Source organism: Hesperophylax consimilis, chromosome 28, assembly GCF_061612785.1.
Source record: "Hesperophylax consimilis isolate HC1 chromosome 28, BYU_Hcon_1.0, whole genome shotgun sequence".
Taxonomy (NCBI): domain Eukaryota; kingdom Metazoa; phylum Arthropoda; class Insecta; order Trichoptera; family Limnephilidae; genus Hesperophylax; species Hesperophylax consimilis.
In genome coordinates this window covers 8,770,949-8,783,853 of record NC_142863.1, presented here as the reverse complement: position 1 = coordinate 8,783,853, position 12,905 = coordinate 8,770,949, and the positions used below count along the sequence as shown (strand labels likewise).

Sequence of the window (12,905 nt, the reverse complement as noted above, 5' to 3'; positions counted from 1 at the left end):
AACAAATTCAAATGGTACCAGCGAATGAGCCACAATCAAAATGAAAAAACTTATTTTGAAAGGAGCTTGGAACAATTATGTTATAATTCAAAGCTACGATAAGACAAAAAGTTTATTAACTCTTGTGTACAAATACATAGAGATAGCAAAGCTACAATAATAGAGTGAAACAAAAAACTTATCTTCTTTGGTAAATGTTTATAAAAAGTGATAAAATTTTGTTAATTGTGATTGTTAACTTTTAAAATATTTCGTAATGTATTTTATTTGCAGTCTTGAAGATCAACAAATAATACATTTTATTAATATGGTAGACTATTTTTTATTTATTTTAATTTAAAATGTCCGCTTCCGCATGATGTCAATGGTTCCATGATAACTCAACACAATAACAATTCAACACACATTTAAAAAGTTATTCAAAGTCATAAAAAAAGTGATGAAAAAAACTAACCTACAAACCCAACCTATTTAGGGGGTTTTTTTCACCATCTTGCGTATAAGCTGTTTTTTTTTTCGATTTCACCATCGCGCAAAAACGATACTCGAAGCAGCTATTAGCAATTATATATCGAATAAGTTAGTCGAGTTTTCTACCCATTTCCTTTCAGTACGTTTTGACTTGACACTTGACACTTTTTACAGCTGTGAAATTTACACTTATTTAGATTTCAGTGTTTATTTTACTTTGATATGAATTTAATTGAGGATTTTGCCAGAATTGAAGTTTTTTTATATTAACTCCACACAGGAGGCCCTGAAGAAAATAATTTCCCTCAGGGCCTATGTCATCTTTGAAGATGCTGTGTGGAGGGTCTTTTTGTGGAGAGGAAGGAGTGAACATGGGTCTTGAAGAGTCCCATGTTGTAGGAGGGAGGAAACACAGAGGCCGGCAGTTCGTTCCACAGCCGAGCTGTTGAACTTAAGAACGAATCGTAGAAGCGACCCGTTCTCATGTGACAAATGTCAACCGTGTACAAATGTTGGGCGCGCGTTTGGCGTGTATCCCGACTACGCACCGGTGCCGAAGGGATCAATGACGCTAGTTCCTCAGAGCATCTTCCATTGTAATACCGATAGAACAAGGACAGCATACCTACCTGACGCCTGTGCTCTAAAGATTGCAGTCCGTTTGTTAAGATTGGGGAATCTATCAAACGGACCGCCCGTTTCTGCACAGAGTCAAGGGTTTTTTTCAGGTATTTTGGGGCTCCGGACCAGAGATGGCTGCAGAAGCATGTGAAAAGAATCGGCTTTTGACTGATGAAAAATGCTGTTATGTAATCCACAACCGAATCAACGATAAAATCTCGGAGAACCACCACCCGGTATGTTATTTTAATATTAATACATCACGAAATAGTAGTACTTGCATCATCTTAAACAAAAATAATAACAGTGTATGTACCCAGTGACGTTAGTTACTATTTTTTAATGATAAACTAACGTTTATAAGACAAGGTTTTATGCATAGCATAAAGGATAACAAATAATTGTAAGCAATAATTAGTCGCACGAAATATTAATATCTCATCGAAAATATCTCCCGCTAAATAAATAAATGAAGATATAATATGTCTCGACGCCATCTAGTGGGAAATTTAGCACTAACAAAGCCTTTCCTACAAAAATAAAGTTTGTTGTTTACAGGTGGAAGAAATAAAATAAGCAGTAATTGTTGATTAACACCTCGACTCCGGTGATGGGTCTGATTTGACCCAGTGTTTTTTAAATAAAAGATTTTGCCGTAAATATCTCGTTTAGGCTAATTTCCTTTTGTCTATTCTTTCATCAAATGTTTACCCACATTTCGACTCAAAAATGATTAAAATCGGACACGTTTTAAAAAAGTTATTATAATAATTGTGTATAAAAACGAGCAAAAACTCCATTTCTTCTCAGTTTGAATTCGAGCAGCCGACGAAACAGCATATCTCTTGCTCTGTCCTTCCGTCTTTGTCTCTCACAGTCCCGCGCAGATGTGATATGAGTTATGTTATGAGTTATTGAGGAATTACATAATATCATATAAAAGTAAGGATATGAACGAAAAATGCATAAAAAGCCTTTTAATTTCATCATTTCACCGGGTCAATCTGGACCCACCATCGCCGCATGTGTTTTATTTTGAACCTCCGGGTATTACGTGTTAAGATATTGAATCATTTGGCGGGTTGGAACTATGCCGACATAGCTCAGTGGATACAGAGCACCTGACCGGACATCAGAAGGCACGGGTTCAATTCCCGTTGGCGGCATTTATTTTTACTAGAGATATTTTCAATTTGTATTAATATTTCGGGCGACTATGTTAGTTACTGTTTGTAATGTTATTTTGTGTGGGCGCATTTTCTATTATATACCAACATTATCTTACTACAAGCATTGTATATAGATATACCATAATATAATAAATATAATTGTTTTCAGGAATAACTCTGCACCACAAAAGATTGCTTGGAGGCTATTGGACACCTCCGTCCAGTGTATGTTCACTTTAAAATGTTCACTCCTAAAAGAGGTTTATTTATAATTTGGCTCGGTTCCTAAAGACTATCCTGAAAACATGTTGCAAATCACAATGTCAACAAGTAAGTACCTCTGCTATTTCAATAACATACTACAGTAGTACATACTACAGTGATAAATTGTCGTTCCAATCAATGAAGACTATTATGATTAAAGCGCAAGCCAACTTCATTGACTCATCGGACAAGTGACAAGCACAGTGTTGTCACCTGATGGCATTGCCATTGCACAGAAATAATAATGTTGATTACTTAAATTACTTCCCTTATTTCAGGTGAAAAAATGCTGAAGTATGCCTCAACAGAAAAGGTGTGTTCTGCACGGAACACGCAAATAATCTGCGATGCTAATTTAATTATTAAATATAATTGTTTCCAGGATAGGTAGCTTGGATCCAGTCACAAGATCATTGAATGATATTTCTTGTTTATTAATCATATTTGTAAATAATTATGTATTAAACATATTTATTTGTTAAAAGAAATGGAAATAAAAAACAATAAATTATTATTGCAATTTTTAATCGTGCTTTTCAGTTTCAATCGCCTCTTATCACCTTCTTCCTATTTCATCAATTGATCTTCAAGCATCTGGACCCTCTGGAGTCTGGGGAATTCTCTCTTCTCTTAAACGAGACGGCAGCTTATTTGAGACAGTGGCCCCCTCACACCAGATACCGGCTGCGGCTACCTGATCGTTAAGGCGTGCGAAGCAGTGGGATGGTCCAACTATCCCTGAGATAGAGACTGCGTACCCAGCAATAGCCCTGGAAGTGGACGGCTATCGAGGAATGCTTCGTCTTCATCTTCTTCTACGAAGAACACCTCCACGAGCCTCTCTTCTGCAATGGCATTCGGATTATCTGGAAGTGAAAGAGAGAATACTACGCTTTCAGTTTGCATTTGATAATTTACTCTAAACGCTCCCGAAAAAATTCAATTAACTCTATGAAACAACATTTAGCGTTTGAAAAATATTTGTCACGCAAATTTTTATATCAAATGAAAAAAGTTATTGGACAATAACTTTTATAATACCTTTTTCTAATTAAATACATTTTTTTGTTTCGTGTAAAGTAGTGTAATAATTACAGTTTGCAGGATAAGTAAAAACCATATTTAAGCAACTTTAATAAACAATAAACATTATCTTTGTTTGCGTTCAAAATTTTTATATTTTTAAATGCTTACATATAAAATGTTAAAAAAGGTAATTATTATTTTTTTGGTAAATTAATGTTTAAGACAAGATTTTTTTTTATGCATAGCACAAAGGGTAACAATTATTTTACAAGCAATAATTATTCGCCTGAAACACTCATCCACATTGAAAAATCTCCTGAAAAAGATACATGACGCCAACGGGACGCGAACCCGTGTCCCTTCGATTTCCGGTCGACAGCTCTGACCACTGAGCTATGGCGGCTTATCTCTTATCCGCGAAATAATTCAATATATACTAGTGTTTCATTCAAAAATTAATGCTTGTTACATTTTTTCACCTGAAAACAACCAAATTTATTTTATATGAGAAAGGCATTGTAAGTGCTAAACTCTCTCACTAGATGGCGTCGAGACAAATTGTCTACATTTTTAGGTGAAATACTAGAACTTGTCAAATATTAATTATTATTTTTTTGGTAAACTAATGTTTAAGACAAGATTTTTTTTTATGCATAGCACAAAGGGTAACAATTATTTTACACGTCCCGTTGGTGTCATGTATCTTTTATCAGGAGATTTTTCAATGTGGATGAGTGTTTCAGGCGAATAATTATTGCTTGTAAAATAATTAAAAAAGGTAAGTTTAAGGAACTCACAAAGGCACTACCTGTGCGTAGGTAATATAAAAAAAATACTAATAAAATAAGAACAGAAATAAAGTTATTAAATACAATATCAAGCAAGTTGTAATGTAAATTTTTAAGTTACAGTATGGCAATGTAACAGTACTCGTCCATGCAAATTTACACGCCACAGCGATACGGAACTTATGGGGTTCGACGGTTTCCGTCGTTTACCGAACGAACGCGGCTCTGGTGGCGGCACCCACTAAACTGCCAAAGCAGTTTGTCACCAGGTCAATTTGACAATATTAATCATAGCATCAAAATACACATATAACTAGAAGCCACAATGTAGATTATATGTACAGAAGAATGAAATTACTTTTCGAATGTTTGTGCGCTATGGAGGCAAAAACTACTCGAGACGAGATTTTGTGAAAAATTTCAAAATCTGTTCTTATTAGTGCTAGGAGTGCTTAGAGAGTTTTTTATGGTAGAACAAGTCGGGGACGCCCGAGGAATACTTAACGCAATATCTCTGCATTGGAATGAGATATGGAGTCGAATTAAAGCCGATATAGTGTAGTGTAACAGCAACATTATTTTTTTATTATTTAAGTACATAAAACAGGCATGGTGCCCAAAAATTTACATACATGGATGTTTAAATACATAATAACAAAATGATAATAACAAAAATAGTAACAAAATGAATAAGCTAAATATGCAGAAGTAAATAACAAATAAGAATGGGTAAAAGGTAAATACAAATATGTTCATAAACAATTTGTTATTGTCACACCTGTACTGGTGAGACACTGATTAGGTAGGTACAATGTTGCTTCTCTTTAAATAAAGGGCTTCATCACAATATCAGCTTAATATGATTAAAGGTAATACATTTTTTTTGAAGTGTTTAAATTGGTCATTAAAAATGTCTATTTCATTATTAGAGCCATGTATAATGTTATAATTTCTTAATGTTCGCGGTACAGGGGAAAAATATCCTGTATTTGTGTGGTAGGCTTTAAAATAGAAAATGTCTTTCATCCTCCTTGTTGATTTTCTTGATGGTATATTGATGTTAATTTGAGATAAAATGTTTGGTGTATCAACTGATGCATGTATAATTTTGTGTAGGAGCAGTACGTCAGAAAGTTTACGTCTGACCGTCAGTGAGTGTAGTTTATATTGCAAAATTCGGTCATTATATGTTCCAAATTGACCAGATAAACCTTCACGATAAACAATTACACGGATTAGTTTCCTTTGTATGGATTCAATCCTATAATTATGAATCTCATAATTGGGAGACCAAATTTTTTATGCGTATTCGAGAATACTTCGCACAATTGATTTATATAATGTTAAAGTTAAACATTGTGGTATACAGTGATCATATCATATGTGGTATGTAGTGAATAGCGGAAGAATTCGGAGACACCCGAGAAATACATTAGTAATAGTGAAGCATTGCCGGGTTCACTAGTAGTCATATAAAAATTGATATTTTCTTACCTCTAGAACAAATTTATCATTGAATTCATGTTCGGACGTAATTTCTATCATACTTGTAGTAGATGCGTACGCAACTAGAGTTGCGTGATAACAGCACTATCAGTAGCGTGCAACTGACGTCAAACCCGTTGTTGTTTTGTACGAAAACTAGCAAAATATGTGTGGCAGATAATACGCTACACGCACAAAACTCTAGACGCTTGTAAGTATATCCGCTTACGATTGGCCTTAAATTCTGAATCACATAGATATACATTAGGGTGTCCCAGGACATAAGGAAGAATTTTTTTTTCATGAATTTAAATATGCATACCCTCTTATTTTATTTTATTTGATCCCAATAACTCATATAATAAATATTATTTTGATTAAACAACGGCAACCCGTGCCGACTTGATGCCAAACATATGGTACAGAGTTGATATGGAAGGATTTTCAACTTTCATTTTTGTCGGATAAATAAAATTTAAAAATGCACAAATGTTCAATTATGTAGTATTTTATATTTAAAAATGGTTTATTGGTTAGTTTTTTTCTTCATAGTTTGTTTTTTACAGTCAGGATAAATCTTCCGGTGATCCTGAACGCATCGTAACAAAAATTATTTTTGTTCCTCTTCAACCGTGCGATTGCCATGAAAATCTTGCATTAACTTAACAGTTCTTTCAGCTGTATCATTCACTACCCTCAGCGGCGACACCTTCTTTCTGACTTCTTGATACGAAGCATTATTTGACCACATCGTAGGTAATTCGTTAAGAAAACTGGCATCTGTTTTCAGACGATCAAACAAATACTTGCTCTTGAGTGAAATGAAGTCGTAAATATTTTTCTCTGCAACAAAAGTCACTAAATTATGATATGAACAAAAACCTCAATACAAAACACAATTTAAACTACTTAATAAACTTACCATACAATTTACCATCAAGATCTTCCTTCGATGGGATGTAACGTTTGTCATGTGTTGATAAATTATTTTTTTTGATATTTCGAGCTTTTTTATTTTAGTTGTTTGATCCACAGCGTCGTCAAACAGCGATAAAATAGATCCTTAATCGGTCAAATACCATAACTTCTTACTGAACAGAAATAAAGCTGCCATTGAGATGTTTTCATCAATTTTTTCTTAAGCCTTCATCGATTTCAAAAAGCACAAGTCCTGGTAAGGTGCTTTAACTGCTATAATACATTGTAACCATGGCTTGACATAGGATGTTACTATGACTGTTCATACACATTATTGCCTGTGCAAACGTCTAAAAGTGCCGCCTTATCCTTGCCGGTAAATTTAAATTGCGCACAAATTAATGATATTTTCAAGGAATAAAGCGCCTTTGCCATCCATCGATCACCTGGAGGTCGAATCTTAAATTTTCTCGCTGTATCTCCTCCTAAAACTATCACACAGAGCTCTAAAAACTCTCAATGGTCATCTCCAAGTATTTTTGTTGTCAGTGCAGTACGGTAAAAATCAAGCAAATCATCGATTTCGGAAGCGGTTAGGTGCAATGTAAGATTTTCTCTGTAGCATTGAATTTTATCGGGATCAACATTTTTACAGTTATCTCGAAATTTTTTGAAGAGTGGTATGTCAGGGCTTGTAGTCACTTGACTGATTTTTACTTCAAACACAGCTTTTAATACCAACTATGGCTATATTTGGTATATATTGACAGTTAAATTCACTTTCCGGATATTGTAGAACAAAACTTCAAGAACTTGTCCATTAGATGACAGTTTAGAACCCGATATTTGGTGTTTTACGACTCCTATTAAAAAAATACTCATTTTAGAAGTGCGTAAATCTAACAACATCTTGCCTGAACGAGTGATTTTCGTTTACTAACAAAATAGCAAGTTACAACAAGCTCATCAACACGTTTGCTCGCTGGCGTCTTAATGTACAAGTACTAACATCTTTCGATGCAAGTCGGCACGGGTTGCAGTTGTCCAAAGTAAACGAAATTTTTTTTATAATTGTTTTGTCATTATTAAAACAAAATTAGAGGGTATGCGTTCAAAAATAACAACTTTAATTTTTTTGGGACACCCTAATATACATGCATGTAGAAAGGACATTATAATCTCTAAAACAGTGTAATTTTTTGAAAGTTACTTAATAATAGTGTTTTGAGATACTGACCATTAGTGTAGCCGGCACAGAACTTGTCCGAGGTAAGGTACCCTCCAAATCGGTACTTATCGAACTCCTTCTTGCACTCTGCCTTGGATATGACGGCCATACTGTTCAGGGTTTCCGAGGAAACTCCCGACTCGTCCACTCCCCAGCCTGCCGCCTGTAGGAGAACTTGTTTATTACAACGTTCGTGTAATCATGGATAATACAAACAAAGGAGATAGGCCATGAATGACCCAACCATAAGGTTCACTCAGATTCTATTAAAAAATTATCACAGGACAAATTTTAAAGACATAAATTTTAGACTACAACTGTCTAACAAAAAATCTAAAATTAATAAAGCTGTCCAACTGAAGATTGGTATCTGATGTCATTTTTTCTTTTAAAAATCATTAATTACATTATTGGTAGCCCTGCATTGTTTCATTTCATGTTCCTAATAGGGTCACACAAACTAAAAATTTCTTTCACTACAACAATAATGCCAATACAATTAGTTTATAAGCTCAGCTAGGAGAAGAAGTTCTCGGAAGGAAAAGGGTATGAGGGGTGGGTAGGAATCTAGCGATCAGTGTGTCCAGGAGTGACAGATGTATCAATCCATTTCTCTAAATGCGGTGCAGGCTGATGGTCGATGCCTTCCGATGTCTTCCAGTGTCCTCCGATCCAGCCTGTCACGCAGTAGGTGGGAAGACGCATCCACCGCCAAAACCCAGACTAACCTCATCCCATGAACCCCTTCTAAGTCATCAAAAGTAGCGAACCACTTGGGGTGACCTGTAGCAGAGATGTCGGTTATCCATTAAATTGTACATTCATACTTTTTGAAAAAGGCACACTTGTTACTCAGAATTAATACATTTCCTCTGCTACTGCCTTCCCTTGTTGATTAAAACGTTATTCCAAACGTAAGTTGAGTTACCAGCTACTTTACTAGTTACTAGTTACCCTTTCCCCGAATCAACCCACTCTTAACCCTGTTGCTCTAGTTGTAGTTCACAGCTTGATAACAGTACCCACTACATGGCATTGAAAGTAAAAGAGGATAACTATAATATATTAGAAAGAAGTACATAGAAAAAGCGGTAACCTTCTCTCTATACCAAGGCTGCCCAACCTTTTTAACAGTTGGGCGAAATTGACGATTTTGAATCACTGGCGGGCCACTGAATACCTAACGGTTCCTATTTCCATGGGGGGGGGGGTTGTTAGAGAATTTCTATAAAACATAATTCCCCACAAAAAAAGTTCAAAATGAGTGCTCCCCACAAAATATTTGAAATCCATGGGGGAAGGGGGGGAGGTTGTTACGGAACTTCGCTGAGAAAAAAAATCATGTTGTGGGGAATCACATAATAAAAAAGTAAGTTCAACAGGTTAGATTTTTTCGTCGCTGATTCTCGTTCTGAGTAACCTAAATAACGATAAATCTTCGTTGGCAACACTGGTGACCGCGCGCAAGCTGCATTGTTTGTTTTCACGACACTTTTTCAAATTGGCGGATTGGCGGGTTTTTTGAAAATGGTTCACGCGGGCCACTTATAATTCGTTCGCGGGCCACATTGTGGCCCGCGGGCCTGGGGTTGGGCAGCCTTGCTCTATACGTTCATTTATTTGATTAGTCATTACTGTGCCATTTTCTTACCACCCTCATCTCTTTATGTGATTAGTCATTACTGTGCCATTTTCTTACCTCCCTCATCTCTTTATGTGATTAGTCATTACTGTGCCATTTTCTTACCTCCCTCATCTCTTTATGTGATTAGTCATTACTGTGCCATTTTCTTACCTCCCTCATCTCTTTATGTGATTAGTCATTACTGTGCCATTTTGTTACCACTCTCATTCCTCATCTCTTTATTTGATTAGTCATTACTGTGCCATTTTCTTACCTCCCTCATCTCTTTATGTGATTAGTCATTACTGTGCCATTTTGTTACCTCCCTCATCTCTTTATGTGATTAGTCATTACTGTGCCATTTTCTTACCACCCTCATCTCTTTATGTGATTAGTCATTACTGTGCCATTTTTTTACCACTCTCATCCCTCATCTCTTTATTTGATTAGTCATTACTGTGCCATTTTCTTACCTCCTTCATCTCTTTATGTGATTAGTCATTACTGTGCCATTTTCTTACCACCTCATCTCTTTATGTGATTAGTCATTACTGTGCCATTTTCTTACCTCCCTCATCTCTTTATGTGATTAGTCATTACTGTGCCATTTTCTTACCACCTCATCTCTTTATGTGATTAGTCATTACTGTGCCATTTTCTTTCAACGTTTTATATAAATAATCGAATAACATTATTCCTGAATATCCAATATAGATACTTAACGACCAGTTTAATTATTATATTCGTGTTTGTAATAGCTATTTTTCAATTGATGAAATTCAATTCAAAATGAGTACTGCTGATTTTTCAAAATCTGTTTAAATTATTGGTGATCAAATTAAAAACAGTTTTGCAGGCCGTTTCCTGATAAACTTTTAATAAATTCCTAATAATTCGGAACTCTTGTTTATGCACCTGCATTTGTCTTGATAATATAAAATAAGGAAATTCGACAATTTCACATACCCGCCTCCCAAAATAAAATAATACATGCATATAAAATATAATTAAAATTGAATATATTTTTATTTTATGTGAACAGTGATTTAAATTAATTTATTTGTCCTCTAAAAACTTTGCTTGAACCACATGGAGAATGACTGCGAACCACCGCAAGGGAGAGAGATGAGAAATAGAAAGGCCGAGAAGTGTAAGACCATTCGTAAATTGCTTAAAAGCGACTATAGTTTTGTTTCCGTAGCGTACGCGTCGCTCCCGAGTATCTGCCGTACTATTTTGCTAGTGTACGTACAAGACGCGACGCGTCGACTATGGATTTGATATCAGTGCTGGTAGCACCCTACGCAAGTTGCTTTCTCAACTACTACTCATTTTAAAGAAAAAAAGTCCGAACTTGATTTGAATGTTAAATTTGATCTGGAGGGTCGAAAATGTACATGTTTTATGTACATTTTGATAGGATTTAGCGGAAAAAGCGTGGATTGATTTCGGAAAGAACAATCCATTTGACATCATCCAAATCATCGAATCTCCAACCCTGCCTAACCTATAATAATCCAACCTATCCTATAATAACCCAACCTAACCTAACCTATCCTAATCTAACATATAATAATCCAACCTAACCTAACCTATAATAATTCAACCTAACCTATAATAATCCAACCTAACCTATAATAACCCAACCTAACCTTAGGTCAACCTATCCTAATCTAACATGTAATAATCCAACCTAACCTAACCTAACCTATCTTAATCTAACCTATAATAATTCAACTTAACCTAACCTAACCTATAATAATCCAACTTAACCTTACCTATCCTAATCTAACCTATAATAATCCAACCTAACCTATCCTAATCTAACATAGGTATAATAATCCAACCTATCCTAATCAAAGCTATAATAATCCAACCTAACCTAACCTAACCTATCCTAATCTAACATATAATAATCCAACCTAACCTAACCTAACCTATATCCTAATAATAATCCAACCTAACCTAACCTATAATAACCCAACCTTACCTAACCTTACCTATCCTATAATAATCCAATCCAGCCTGACATATAATAATCCAACCTAACCTATCCTAACTTAAACTATAATAACCAAACCTAACCTATCCTAATCTAACATATAATAATCCAACCTTACCTAACCTAACCTATCCTAATCTATAATAACTCAACCTAACCTAACCTGTAATAACCTATAATAACCCAACCTAACCTAAAATCAAAACGTTTTATTTAAAAAAAAAACGTAGTAAACCTTATATTAAGAAACTAAATGCATATGATGTTTTGTACCAAATATGGGCGCCTAATAATTAACGGGTGCGTGGCCAGCGATCTCGAATTGTCTATTATGCCGATTATGTCTTTCATGTTTTCTACACTACCTACAAACAAACGCGAATCATGTTCATAACGGTGTTCTGTTAAAATGGTGTTTCGTATGGAAAATTTTCTCGTAAACTATTATTTACGTAAATAATATTAAATATCAATATTTTTTAAATCGTCAATGCAAAAAGTTCTTATTTATTGTCATTAAGTTGTATCAAAAATGATTGTTTTTTATGCGTATTAAAAACGGGGGTCGTAGGTAAATAATTACAACTTTGTTGATTTGAGCTTTCGTTTTCGAGTAAATCGAAATATGAATAGAAAATTGGTCGCCAGGGGTTTAATTTAAAAATTAATTTTCATTGTAAGTTTTCTTTATTGATGAAGGAAGTTAAGTACAGAGCATTTTCGAGGGGTACTTGCATTTGTATTATTTATTTATTGTTTATTTCTGAAAAAAACAGTGATTCTAGTAGCATTTCACAACATTTACAAATAATTCCATTAATCAATTAAATACATTAATGATATCTGTTGCGATGCAGCGCCGTGTTATCCTTGATTCACTGAGGTTTGACTGCAAAATGTCTACAAATGTCAGAAGAAAGGTGGTTTAATTGCGTATTCATTCTTCCCAGAGGCATTATCACTGCATTAGTGTCGAGTTGGACACAATATCAGGATCAGATAATCCCCCGCCCCACCTCTTCCATCTCCCCTCCCACGACCATCATCTAACCCCACTCATTCCAACTCTCCATCAACGCCCCCGCTTTCTTGGGAGCAGTTGAGACTCTTACACATAATAATAAAAATAAAACTAAAAACTACAGCGAAACCCTGATTTATTTGTGTATATTTTAATAGTAAAAAAATAATTGTGTATTAACCAAAATATAAAGACTTGTTTATTTTCATTTTCACTTCCCTCAATAAAAATCAATTTCGGTGTTTCACATCTGCCTGGCGTGCGTCACATGGCCGATAAGTAGTTTGA

General features: G+C 35.0%; 1 long non-coding RNA gene across 1 annotated transcript; it reads right to left on the bottom strand.

Annotated features, from left to right (window-relative positions):
- Positions 1-3,060: 3,060 nt before the first annotated feature.
- LOC149410137 (uncharacterized) lies at positions 3,061-8,117 on the bottom strand. Its single transcript, XR_016305028.1, has 2 exons — positions 7,980-8,117; positions 3,061-3,391 (listed from the first exon to the last, which is right to left on the bottom strand). It is a non-coding gene; the product is annotated as an uncharacterized LOC149410137 (long non-coding RNA).
- Positions 8,118-12,905: the final 4,788 nt, after the last annotated feature.